General features: G+C 40.3%; 1 protein-coding gene across 2 annotated transcripts in view; it reads left to right on the top strand.

Moving 5' to 3' along the window:
• Nucleotides 1-12,388: 12,388 nt before the first annotated feature.
• The window catches only part of NR3C1 (nuclear receptor subfamily 3 group C member 1), a 120,145-nt gene continuing 118,931 nt past the window's right edge, over nt 12,389-13,602 (top strand). Inside the window, exon 1 of one of the 2 annotated variants that reach the window (XM_034656201.1) lies at nt 12,389-12,523. The gene's annotated coding sequence lies outside the window, so the exon portion shown is untranslated. Of the gene's footprint in view, nt 12,524-13,143; nt 13,283-13,602 lie in introns of those variants that run through there. The other variant, XM_034656200.1, reaches the window with a different exon arrangement.

The raw sequence follows: 13,602 nt of genomic DNA, 5'->3' as shown, positions 1-13,602 counted from the left end.
CCGTTACTGCTGCAATTTGGAAAAACTACTTGAAGCAAATTCTCACTTGAGCAAAATGAATGCACAAATGCTTCAGAACCCCCTGTTGCTGGCCCAGCTCCAGGAGGAGTGGTCTTTGGGAAAACTATGAGAACGCCAAGGGCACTTAGCCCTCTCCCCCCGGAGGCTGCAGGCGCCTGCCTCAGGTGGCTAGCCCTTTGTATCCCCGGTAGTGGGGGTGTGGAGCGGGAAAGGGTCCCAAAGCCAAAACCAAAACCCAGCCTTTTGTTGCCTCACTCATGGGTTTGTCTACTGTGTTGTACCAACTTTGATGGTGAAGTGAAAGGGGTTTTGAAGGCGTGGACAGAAGTAAACAAAGGAATTTGTGGGTTGACACATCGCCAGCAATAAATTCATAGAAAGTAAATATTGACGTCTGAAGATTATATATCACTGTTCAGTGTGCAGAGAACTCGACCAGGAGCTGGGAAAGCTTGCATGTTCCTTCTGGTTCCTTGGCAAATCGGTGAGACTACAGACAAATTATTCCTTTCCTTTGTGCTTTTCTTTCTTTTGGCTATAGAATTTTGCTGGTTAAAGAGCATGAGATCAAGTTCTTTGTTTTTAAATGTCTTTCCCTATTTGAGCACGCTCAGCTGGATGTAGGAAATCTATGGTTCTCTTGGGTTTCATGAGACCAGGTCCCACCAGGATATGTAACTTGTGTGGCTTATAGAATTATAGGACCCCAAAGCTGTGGGGAGTCTGATAAATCACACAGTGAAAATGTCCAGCTAGTGGCTGAACTTCTTTTCCAGAAACCCCAGCAGGTGCTCAGTGAGGCTCACTTTACAATCCATCATATAAGGAAGAAAGTGGCTTAGCTTAAAGGAACCTAGTGAGGTGTGTGTGTGTCTGTGTGCCTGTGTGTCTGTGTGTGTATGTGTCCTTTCTGATTGGGCTATGCCAGTGTTTCCTCTCGCTTTCTGTAGAGGTTATAATTCGTTGGTTTCTTTACATTGCCAGTCCCTAGCACAGGGTTTAGTGACAACAATAATCATGTAATATAACAGCACTTATGAAATGTCAGAGATTATGGTTTATTTAGAGAAACTTATTTAATCTGTACGTGATTGTTACAAAGCAAATACTATAATTATATTTATTTTTCAGATAAAGAAACTAAAATTCAGAGAGGTTAAGTAACTTGCCTAAAGACACATATCTACTAAGAGGTAGAGTCTCAAGTCTATTTCAGACTAAGCTGGAGCTATTAATAACTAAATAAATGTTTACTGAATCCAACTAGTGATATCCTTATCCACCACCATGTCTTATATCCCTGCAATGGATGAAAGAGAAGTATAAAGCTTATATATGTAAAGCATTAGCAATATTGGTATAGGAATTACAGGTTTAATTCAACCAAGGGATTGATTTTTTTAACTAGCAGAGTTTTTTCTTCACTATCTGGTTTGGGTTTCAAAAACAAATAATAAGATATTAAAATATTTTAGTACATACTTCACGAGAGTATAGTTACAGGTACTGTATTTAAGGTAATATATTATCAAGTCTACAATAAATAAAGCAATAAACTATAAGGCTGGATCGATATGGAAAGCAGAGTAATAATTTAGGCTATCCTAAAGAGAAATTAGGTAAGATATTTCTTTTGGAGGATTACTGGAGCTTTGTTTGTTTGTTTGTTTCTTTTAAAGCACAGCCTAAAATAGAGAAGCAATTTCTATATTAATTAAAATGGAAATGTGGGGTAGAATGAACTGAGGTTGATATTCTCATTTATGTACATGTATTTTAAAGAAACAGTTTGACCATCTCACCCGATTAATCATTAACAGGAAACTCTAGCCAAATTCTTGAAGCAGGTAAAGTTTATTTTTAGGCATCCAACTGGCTTCTATCTCTGGTTTCCCTTGTCTTTTACGGCCACCCTAGATGCCTAGTAACCTTAGCCTGTGTCTCACTTCCAGAAGGCAGCACCCATGTTTTAGACCTTGACTCTTGATGTCAGGATCATTTCAGATGCAAATATTAAAGAGCTAACTCCAGCTGGCTGAGTGGGGGGTGGGAGAGGAGCAGGAAGAGAAGAGAAAAGGAAAGAGAAGGGGGAGGAGGAATGTATCAGAGTCTGTAATAGTGAAGTCTAGGGGTAGCCCTAGCCTCAGGATCTAGACATTCAAATTATATAATTGGGAATCTGTTTATCCCCAGATCTCTTTGGGTTTTTCTTATTTCTTATTTTTTTAAGTAGGCTCCACATCCAGCGTGGAGCCCAATGCAGGGCTTGAACTCACGACCTTGAGATCAAAACCTGAGCTGAGATCAAGAGTCAGATGCTTAACTGACTGAGCCATGCAGGTGCCCCTGTTTTTCTTATTTTTTAATCAGCTTCATTGCACTGGGGGTCTAAGTGGTAGAATACAGCTCCTCCAGGCTTCCATTTTATCAGCTTGAAAAGGGCAATTTCTGAATAGTCCCGGAAGGCCTAAAATGAAAGCTCATCTGTGCCTGTTATGTGCCCCTCTCTGATAGGACAGGACTGACCCATCCATAGAGCTTGAGATGGGGTTAATCCCACCACAAATTCTTGGACTGAAGTTGGGGAAAGGATAGTTTTCTAAGGGAAAATTGAAGTTCTAATACCACATGTGAAGAGTGGCCTCATGGCAGACAAAAAAAATATCTATCCACCATCTGGTCATGGTAGAGGACATATGCCCACAGATGTCCACAAAGGGTGGAGGTTGGTCCTCACAATCATTGTGGTATCCCTAAATGATCCCTTGCAGGTAGGTGACTCTTCCCAGTTCATATGTAAACTGATCCTCTTGCATTTATAAAGCAGGTAACATAAGGATGGATTCAGCAAAACTGGGTCCATAAGCAACACATGAGGGCTCTTCAGATAGAAGCCTGTTCTGCACAGCCATCCATGACTCTTGCTCTAATTGAATTTTTCAAAAATGCCTAAGGGAAGATGGAAGTAGAAGATGAGTTGGTAATGGACACGCATATTTTTAATAAGCCCACTAATGTGGCACATTTAGGTGCTTAATGATTGTTATGGATTATATTTGAGCAATTCTAATGCTGTACTGCAGAAAAACTTTCACAATGGTGCAAAGATAGAGATACAAGGATACTCATTGTAGCATGGCTTCCAATTGTGAAAAATTGGAAACAAGTATTTCATCAACAAGGGAAAGGTTACATTTATTATAATAGAGCCAAACAATGGAAAACTGTGCTACTATTACCTGAATATATTGACATGGAAAGATGTCCAAGAACATTTGATGAATAAAGTTGAAAAATACGCATAGTAAAATACCACTTAAAAAAAATTAAGTGTGTGTGGGGGCCTGGCTGGCTCAGGCGGTGGAGCATGTGACACTTGACCTCGGCGTTGTGAGTTGGAGCCCCACATTGGGTGTAGAGATGGCTTAAAAAAATAAAATTTTTAAAAAAATGATGCATGTGTATACATGCATAGACAAAAAGGTTCCAAAAGAATGCACACCAACTCTTAAAAATAGTTATATCTGCAAAATGGGATTTTGTGGGGGCGAGAGTTTTCACTTTTTACTTTATGCATTTCTGTCTTTTTTACTTGGATTTTTAAAATAAATACGTATTTTTTAGCATGTATTATTTTAAAGATTTTTTTAAGACAGAAGTAATATCTAAAAATGCATTTCATTCTTCTAATGCTACCCAGATAACCATTCTTCTTGGAAACCCGTGATCTTCCTTCTGTAAAATCTTTCCCTCACTCCTCACTGCTCTCCATTTGCTCTATCGAGTGACCTAGTCAGGACATAGAGTCTTGTTAGGCGTTATTCCTAATTTAAAAAACTGACTTATAAGGCATATGTAGAATGTAATACCAGAATATCCATTTAGTGACCCTTTTTTTTTTTCACAATTTATCCCCTCATTAGTTCCAGAGAAGACTTGGACTATTTATAATAAAAATAAATTTAGACAGATAGGTAGCGATATCTCATAGATGGAATACAATTAAGCAATTAGAGACTGATCAAGGAGGCTCTGTTGGTGTGATGAACAGAAACACATGGGATGAAATCACAGAGAGGTAAAATAGAAAATGAAAATCAGGACCAAGGAAAGAGGAATAAAAATATGCTGGACATCATTCAACAACTATTTGCTGATGGTAATTATAGGGATGGAAAACCCATCAGGCCTATGGAGCTAAAATTAATCAGCAAGTATTCACAGAGTGCCTCCTGCTTCTATTACTGGTTCTGGCTTCCTGCCTGCCCAGTGCCCAGGCTGGAGACATTTGCGTGACATTCAGCTTGTCAAGACAGAAGAAGCAAAATAAGCAGGCAGAGGCCCACAGCAGCCTTCTCTATCCCATCATGTTTGTTAAAATCATAGTCAAGCAAGACAAGTTCCTTCTGTGAAAGACTATGAAACTAGATTAAAAGTTGTAAACACCACTGTATCACCTGAGAAGGGCCCAATTAAGTAGAACTGCTATTTCTGCAAGGCAATAGCCAATCCATGTGGGTACTATTTAAAAATTTTGAAGTACAAATCCACATTCTTTTTCTATTGAAGTCAGGAAGGGAAATCAGTAAGACCTCTAACAGCTATGCTTAATTTTCAGGGTTCTTTCCATTGCTGACAAACATTTTAGGTCATGAATAATTCCCTTAAAATGTAAAATATTATATTTATATCACTGGTAATATTTTGATAAATAGCTATAGTAGCAAGCATCTCTTCTCACTCTCTCTTTCATTTTATCCCGGTCTTAGATGTCAGTGGTGAGAATTCAACCCAGGCTTTGCCAATCAGACTATATTTCCCTTACATCCCTTAATCATACTCATTGCTTCAGGCATGAGCATGTGACCTAACTACACCAATGAAGCCCCTTCCAGGGACATGTACTAAAATTAGCAGAAAAGAGCTCTCTTTCCATTGAAATTACTAAACTGGTAGGATGTTTTAAATCCAGGTGCTGTAGGCCACCAGGTGGAGATAGCCTTCTCAGGAGAAAAGCCAAAACAGAGGAAAGCAAAGCTAGCAGATCATCCGAACTCTTTGGACATCATTAAGCCCCTGGATCCAGCCATGTCTAAAACTAACATTCTCTAGATTTTAAGTAAATCAATAAACTTTCTTTTTTTATTTTAATTTTTTTTATTATATTATGTTAGTCACCATACAGTACATCCCTGGTTTTTGATGTAAAGTTCGATGATTCATTACTTGCGTATAACACCCAGTGCACCATGCAATACGTGCCCTCCTTAATACCCATCACCAGTCTATGCCATTCCCCCACTCCCCTCCCCTCTGAAGCCCTCAGTTTGTTTCTCAGAGTCCATAGTCTCTCATGCTTTTCCCCCTTCTGATTACCCCCCCTTTCTTTATCCCTTTCTCCCCCTACCGATCTTCCTAGTTCTTATGTTCCATAGATGAGAGAAATCCTATGATAATTGTCTTTCTCTGCTTGATTTATTTCACTTAGCATTATTTCCTCCAGTGCCGTCCATGTTGCAGCAAAAGTTGAGAACTCGTGCTTTCTGATAGCTGAGTAATAACTTTCTTTTTGCATTAACAGTTGGGTTTCTTTTAAATGCACCACAAACCCATCCTGCTAGAATCTTAATAACAAGCTTTATAAGTTATTACTTCTGTCAGAAATAGGCAAATTACATGGATAATTCAATAATTCAAATAATAATTCATCATACTTCAAACCAGTCATGCTTGCCTCCTAAAAGCACTCCCTGATTATTACCATCTCCATATCCACACCCACCTCACTACCTTTAACACCCAGATGACTTCTTGATGCATACATAGTTCCCTATGCGTCCATCACACAGTTCTCCATTGTTTGCACGAGTCTGCATTGTTTGATAAAACTTATTACTGTACCTGTCTCCATTTCCTCCTAGGTAGGTATTGTATCTTAATCATTTTTACATCCTTACTGCCTTACACTGGGGCCTAACACGTAGTAGTTGCTATTTTGTTGAAGGAATTGTATTTTGCTGAAGAAATGAATGAATGGGAGAGAAAATTAGTTCAGAAATTAATAATGATTATAATGATTATTGTAATGATTCCATGATTAATTGAAACTATCAGTAAAACAGCTAATATCAGGAGACCCAAAGTAAACCAAATTGCTATATTCAAACAGAACCCTCAAGGTATCAGTCATTGGTAGTTGTTTGGTTGGGAATTTTTCCTTTTCTTGTCAATAGGGTTGATGAACGGGGAGAGATGATCCTTTCTTTTTTGCAAAACACTTACTATTTTAAAAATTCCAAAAAATGTAATAACCTCTCTTGTAAAATATTACAAATATAATATGTAATATGATGTAAGACCAAAACAATGTGTAGTATGATGTAAAACCAAAACACGCGACCTGTAATCAGAAGTATAGGTCATAGGTTGCCAGAGAGGAAGCAGGGAGAACAGTGGTAGCCAGAAACTTACTGTTGCCTACTAGGCAGTGCAGTAGGGTGGCTTCTGGTAATGTCCTTACTGATGACATAGCAATGTTCCTTACTGGGAATAACATCACGAGAAGCAAAAAAGAGGGAGCACTGTCTATGGAGCACAGGGTAACTGCGTGAGAATTTTGTAATTAAAATGGACAAATGCTAAAAAAAATCTACCAGACACCAGGATAGGATCAAGGCACTGGAATGAACAAATAATCCTTCTATGTAGGCAAAAATCTTTGTATAATTGCTAGATGAGTAAGAAACTTCTGAGTATGAGAGTTCCAGTTATGACAAATTCTGGTATTTGGGGTTTCCCCTCCCCACTCCCGCTGTAAGGCAATCAAGCCTAACTTTCTCTATGTGCCTCAGAGATATTTACTTAAACTCTAGAACTGCCTCTCTTTCTTTTGTGCCTTCTACATGTGGCTCCTGACTCCTTTTCTCAGGTCCAGCCTCCTATGCCCTCGCATCCTTCAACCACGGAGCTTTCTTAATCTTTACCACACGGCCTTCCTTTAGCATGGACAGTTCCCTGTCTTCCATAGAGCCACTGAATGACTGGTTTGCCTTCCTTTGGCCTCCAAAATGTCCCCCTGTACAATCATAGCTTCCCACCACCACTGCCACCACTGAGTACAAGTCTCCATCTTTCCCTGGACCTATGCACCTGCGTCCTCACTGCTCTCCCTTCTTCCTCTCATAGCTCCTACCACCCAGGCTCCACATTACAGGATGAATAATCTTTTCAAGCACTAAATTAAGTTATGTCCATTAGCGCATTGATAAATGTTTGACCACTGTTGTCCAGGGAAGGAGGGGAGGGAGTACCCTTGTGTGTGATGTCTATTACACATTTTGCTGAGATAAAAGATGTGTAGCACACAATTTCCAAAAAAATAACATTCTTCATAGTAAATTCCGTACAGCCAACTGATTTTCACGGAATGGTTTCAGCAAACATAGCCATTGTCAACATACAGTTGGAATTCAACTATATTTGGCAAAAGCAGACTATGAATAAATATCTTATTAAAATTCAGTTCAGAAAAAAAAATTCAGTTCAGGGAAAAAAAAAAATCCAGTTCAGCAAAGAAGTTGCTCATGCCACTGAAGTTCAAACATGAATGTTGTTTGATGTTTTTTATATTAACAAGCAAGATGAAAGTGAAACAACAAAGATGTTTATTAGGACGACACTCATTTGACAGTGATGCAAGCAACTTCTTTGCTGATTGGATAATAGTTTTCAACAATGAGAAAAATATTTCCTCAAATTTTTGCATTATTCATAAATAACATAGCTTTAAATTTAAGCTTTATTACTAAAATTTTTTCTATCACTTTAAGTTTAGATGATCAACAAACTAAATCAACCTCTGATTTGTAGTTTCTCAATTTCAATACTCCACCAGTTGATTTCAAACTACCAAAATAATATATCTGAATGCAGAGTTGGAAGAGATAGGCTGTATCAAATCACTATATAGTACGTGCATTATAAAGAACAGATGGAGATAACTTTAAATCATAGATACTAGTAAAATGCAGTAAAATAGTTATGATGTGAACTTTTGAGCAATTATTACCTTCGTTTTTAGAATATTTTATTTAATTGTAAGTTTGTAAACAGTTTAGTTTTCAGCGTTGGCTGTGACTAACAAATGACTGACAAATTCCTGAAAATCTACCAGTTACCTCTTGCAAGCTGATACAGCTGGCTCCAACTCTTTACTGAATTGGCACTCCTCTACTTAAACTTTACAGCTGCACATTGCACAGATTTTCTGAGGAATGAGCCAAGAGAGGCCATGACAATTTTCAGTAAAATTAGTAATCACTTTTGTTGTGGTGAATTGATGATGCAAAAATTCTCCGAGTCCCTCCCTGTTTTCTTAATTCCTTTTGCATGCATCATCCCATTTGAGCCTTACAGATATTCTGTGAGATGATAGGTGGGGTAGGTATCATTATCCTTCCCTTATAGATAGAAAGACAAGCTATGAAGGGGTAAATGACTGGCCCCAGCTCATTCAGTTACACGGCACAACAGGATTTCAAAACCAGGGCTTTTATTGAAAAGTAAACAGGAGGCTAGAAGAAATTTAACTAATACTGAGATCAATTTTTTTAAAAAATGTAACAAATGTCCTTTTTAACACTCCAGAGTCTGATATCAAGTATATTTGTATTTTGTGAAGGGATCCTTATACCAAAGGTGTTTTGATCTTAAACTCCACTATTTCTGACTTAGCTTAAAAACAAAATACAACCCAGTGTGATCTAATAAATAAATAAGGTGTAAGCACCAAAATGGAAATGTCGGTTTTCAAAAATTCGCTGACGGATTCCACCTAGAAATGGAGCAGATTGAAACAATCTCTACCAAAGGAACATGGGACAGAAAAAGGAGATTAAATCAGAAGAGGAAGAAAGCTAATGACATAATGGCCAGCCACAAATGCCACAAATGCAAAACAAAGTACATATTTGTTACAATTATTCAGTGTACTTGCTCTAATGTCTGTAAACTCTAAAAATATGAGGTTCCTGGCTTATTTCAACATCTCCCTCATTTATTTGCTCACATTTACCTTATCCTTGAATCAGGTACTGCTTAAACCAAGTTCTGCCAGCATAAAGAATATAGATTTAACAGGACGCCCATAGAGCATGTCATGCCTATAAAGCACAAATTGTGATATTTTAGGTTGCATATGATGAAATCATTGAAAGCATTATGAGAAGCAGCAAAACACCAGGGATGCTGGTAACAATTTAGCATTTCCCAGTTCATGTGGGAATGTTAATTCCAATTACAAAGAGAGGTACCAAAGTGGAATTCATTATGATTAAGAACTTGCTGTACTAAGTGTGAATTGTTTATAACAGTCATGTCTGGTGTAAAATGCAAATACTGAAGCAGAAAGAGATGGGACATTTAAAGCTTAGCTGGGTTCTCTTGAACCTCTTACCCTACAAAGTTAAACAAGAATAGTACTATTCCCCAAAGTTGAGTTATTACTATAAAGAGTCATCTAATAGCTATGACAGCTGCAGAAATAATTTTTTAAAGTAAGTTCTGACAACCCACAGAAGCTGTTTGGGTTGACTTAATATAAAATTAGCACATGCAATGAACCATCAAATTCAAAATTATTAATACATGAAAACATAGTAGGTATTTATTTGATTCCAATTTACATTTATTATCACAGATTGAAATTGTGTGTGTTGGAGGTGGGGGTGAGGGAATAGAACACATGGAAAATAGAGGCATGACAAAGGATTATGGACTGTAGGAAACTAAGTCACAAAGAGGTATCCTTATGTAAAAGGAAATATATGTGATAAACAATGGTAGAGATGGGAATGAATGTTGTATATGCTGTGTCCTTTCTTCAGCAGGATGGACTCCTCTTAAATGACACTACTCAATGCATTTATCTCAACTAATTCAAGTTCTCCATCTTCCCTGGAAAACATAACCAACTGATGCTTAGGGAATGATGAACACTGAAGCCAAGCTTAATTTTTGTACTCCATACATTTCTGCTCCCACCATTTAAGCTATAGGTTTACCAGCAGTTCCTTAGGTTTTCCTCCTCCTCAAAACATGTTTATTCCATTTGCACTTGTTATTGTAATTACTTAATTTAAATAATTAAATGATGAAATAGGATTAAAAAAAGTAATAGTTGTTCTATAAAATCTAAATGGAAAGATACCATATAAACAATCACTGTCAAATTAGGTAGATGCAAGACAACTTTAACAGACTGGCACAAGGTCAAGAGGCATAAATCATACAAATTCAGAAACTGACACTCATTTATATTTGTAAGTCCTTTTAATTTTTTGTTCCAATTTAAAAACAGGGGAAATAGTAATACTACATATATTAATAATAATTGATGCTGCTGATTAAACACTTAATATGTCCCAGGAATTAGTCTAAGCACTTCACATATATGGAACTCACTTAATCTTTCTAGTAACTTGGGTTAATACTATTACCATTCCCATTTTACAGATGCTGGAAACTGGGGCACAAAGAATGAGGTCACCCAAGGTTATATTCTTCATAGTGGTGGAGGTCAGCCAGCCAGTCTTACTCTTAACTGCTGTGGTGTACTGATGCAATGTGGGTACAGTCTGTACACAAATGAAGACATGAACTCTAATCAGTAGGCTCACAAAAGCTTTCACCAAAGAAGTAGGACATAAATGTTCAGTTTTAGATTTAAAGCTTCACATTTCCAAGTGTGATTTTTAAAAAATAATTCTTTGCTTTAACTTTGTAGTTTAATTAAATACTAGTCCAATTCCATTAGCTAAAAGGCTTTGTCTTCAAGAAATGGGCAGGTGAAAGATGATGGTCTTAAAAAACAGAATGGGAGTTGGGATCTCTCTGCAATGGAAAGGAATTATTGTAGATACTTGAGCAGGAGCACAACATGATTTAATTAATGTTTTGGAGTAATAATCTGGTAGTGAGGCTTGGATAATTTCAATGGGAATGGGAATGATAAAACAGAGTAACAGAATGGTCAATAAATGTTAACCATAAAGCATAACAATTCTAACTCTGAAAAACAGACACTGGGTTCATCTACAGTCTACCTGTGTTTTCAGATGAATATGACTGAAGAATGAGATCTTTTTTCTATCAAATTAAAAAATTAACAGATGTATGTAAACCAATGAAAATAACACACTTCTGCCCAATTGAAAGTGTTTTCAATAGCAGTTAATTGAAAACAATGTGAGCCTTTTTCCATTTCAAGACGATCTGATAGACTTGCAGACAAAATGAGTGGCAAGAAAGTTAATGGAGAATTCTTGTAAAATCAGGTATTAATTTAAAACGGAATATGCAACCCAAATTTGAAGAGGTAAGAGATGAGGTTGATTCTTTTCTTACAGCAGAGATTCAATTATGAAATAGGTTTATGGTACGGGGAGAAGCATTCTATTAGATATGTAATAGATTCTGTTAGATAACTGTTACTGTCCCTTTACATGTGTTAAACATATACAAATTATATATTTTGTAAGGTATTCATACATACAATAATTCCTAGTATAACTTTTAAGCAGACATAAAAGGATAATCTTATTGGCATGAGTTATTTCACGGACTTTTGAAATATACATACGATAGTAAGTTTGGGTCTTTTTTCCCCCCATTAAACTATTGTTTTGGGGATCCAATCCACGCAATACATCTGATTTTAGTAACTGACGCTTCTAAAGTGGAAAAACTGGCAAGTAGGCAAAGTGGTGCTGTTGAAGTAAATCCTCAGTGCCTGCTATGAGCCTCCACGGCAAGGGCCTCCCTCTAGTTGACTAGCGCCAAGGGAAAGGAAAAAGGGAACCATCTCTTCTGGATCCAGAAAGAGGTTGTGTGAACAATTGGGTTGCTCAGCGCCCCTCATAAAAATTCTATGGGCTGAGCGTTCTCCACTGGCAAAGGTTTTGGTTCCCTTTTCTTTTCCGAGGCAGAGAGCAGCTCTTCCTTTGCCAAGATGGCGGCCCTAGACTTGTCTGGAGGCGACCCGAGTAGATCGTCTCCGAACAAGTGGGTAACTAAAATGCTTAGTTCTCTCCTTTCACATCCGACAGCACATGGGGGTAGCGTCTACCCTTCAGAGTCGAGGAAGGGCTACTTCGGCTCCCTGCGATGGAGAACCTTTGCCAAGATGGTGGACGCGAGGCCGGGCTGGCGTCATCGTCCTTTACCAAGATGGCGGCGAGTGGCTTCCGGCATGCGCTTCCCCAATCCTCTTCAAGATGTCAGAGCAGAGGCGGCCGCTGCTAGCGTCTGAGAGCTGCCTGAGGAGTGAGTGGCTGCTGCGGAGCGGCCGGGCAGGGACTAGGTGGAGCTGCGGCAGCCTCCGCCCCCGTCATGAGCTGGCAAGCGCTGTCACCTGTGGGGGCGCAAAAGTTACCGCCCCAAACCCTAAAGCAACACAGCACAACCTCTCCCCGAGTCACAAAAATCATACTAAGTGTCGCACAAGGTAGGAGTCTCGGTCCCGGCAAAGCCCAAGTCCTCCGGACGCGGCAAGCTGGGTTAGGGGGCTGGGGCGGGCGTCTCCGGCGCGGACTCCCCTAGCCCCACTCCCCTCTCCTTGGGGACAGGCCACGTGTTTCCCCCGGACTGAAGGGGCGGCGCGTAACGGGAACAGCTGGAGGGAGTTAAATGCTGACATTTAAAAGCTGCGTGTGTTTTGTTTTGTTTGGAGGGGCAGGGGTCTCGTGTACACGAGGGGTGGGCGACGTATTGAGTGGAGTGCAGCAAATGTTAAGATTCGGGTGGGGGCCCCCACGGGAAACTTGGAAGCGGGTCCTGGAGGGGGTGGAAGGAGAGGTCAGGAGTTTGCGGGGGAGGGAGGGCGTACTTTGCAAGCAACTTACTGTTTCGCCTGCAACTTGCTTTTAGGCCTGCCACCCTCTGCTTTCCTTAAAAATAATAATAAAGTGTAAAGAAATTCAGCTCGCCGGAGGTTTTGCATTTGGCGTGCAACTTCCTTCAAGTGTGAGCGCGCTAGCAGGGAGGGAGGGTGGGGGTTGAACTTGGCAGGCGGCGCCTCCTTTCTGCCGCCGCCGCCTCGCAGACTCGGGGAAAAGGGTGGGGGACGGTCGGAGCGCGGGGGAGGGTGGGTTCTGCTTTGCAACTTCTCTCCCGGTGGGAGAGCGCGGTGGCGGCTGCAGACGGGGCCGCCCAGACGATGCGGCGGTGGGGGACCTGCCGGCACGCGACTCCCCCAGGGCCAAGAGTACGTATGCGCGGACCCCCTCCTCTGCCTTCCCTTCCATAAGCCTCCCCAGAGGGCGTGTCTGGCGGTCCGGCACCGAGAGCGGCNCCCAGAGGGCGTGTCTGGCGGTCCGGCACCGAGAGCGGCCGACACGCTGCGGCTCCGTTTCCGTGCAACCCTAGTAGCCCCGCACTAAGTGACACACTTCGTGCAACTCGGCTCCGGGGCGGCGGCGCGGACCACCCCCGCGGCGCTGCTCCGGGCCGCGCCCCAGCCCCTCTACCCCCCCACCCCTGACAGCCCGCTGTCACTCTCAGGGGCGCTGACGGCGGTTGCCGCTG

Source organism: Ailuropoda melanoleuca, chromosome 3, assembly GCF_002007445.2.
Source record: "Ailuropoda melanoleuca isolate Jingjing chromosome 3, ASM200744v2, whole genome shotgun sequence".
NCBI classification, from domain to species: Eukaryota; Metazoa; Chordata; class Mammalia; order Carnivora; family Ursidae; genus Ailuropoda; species Ailuropoda melanoleuca.
The sequence above is the reverse complement of the archived record's forward strand: the minus strand, read 5'-3'. Positions and strand labels throughout refer to the sequence as shown.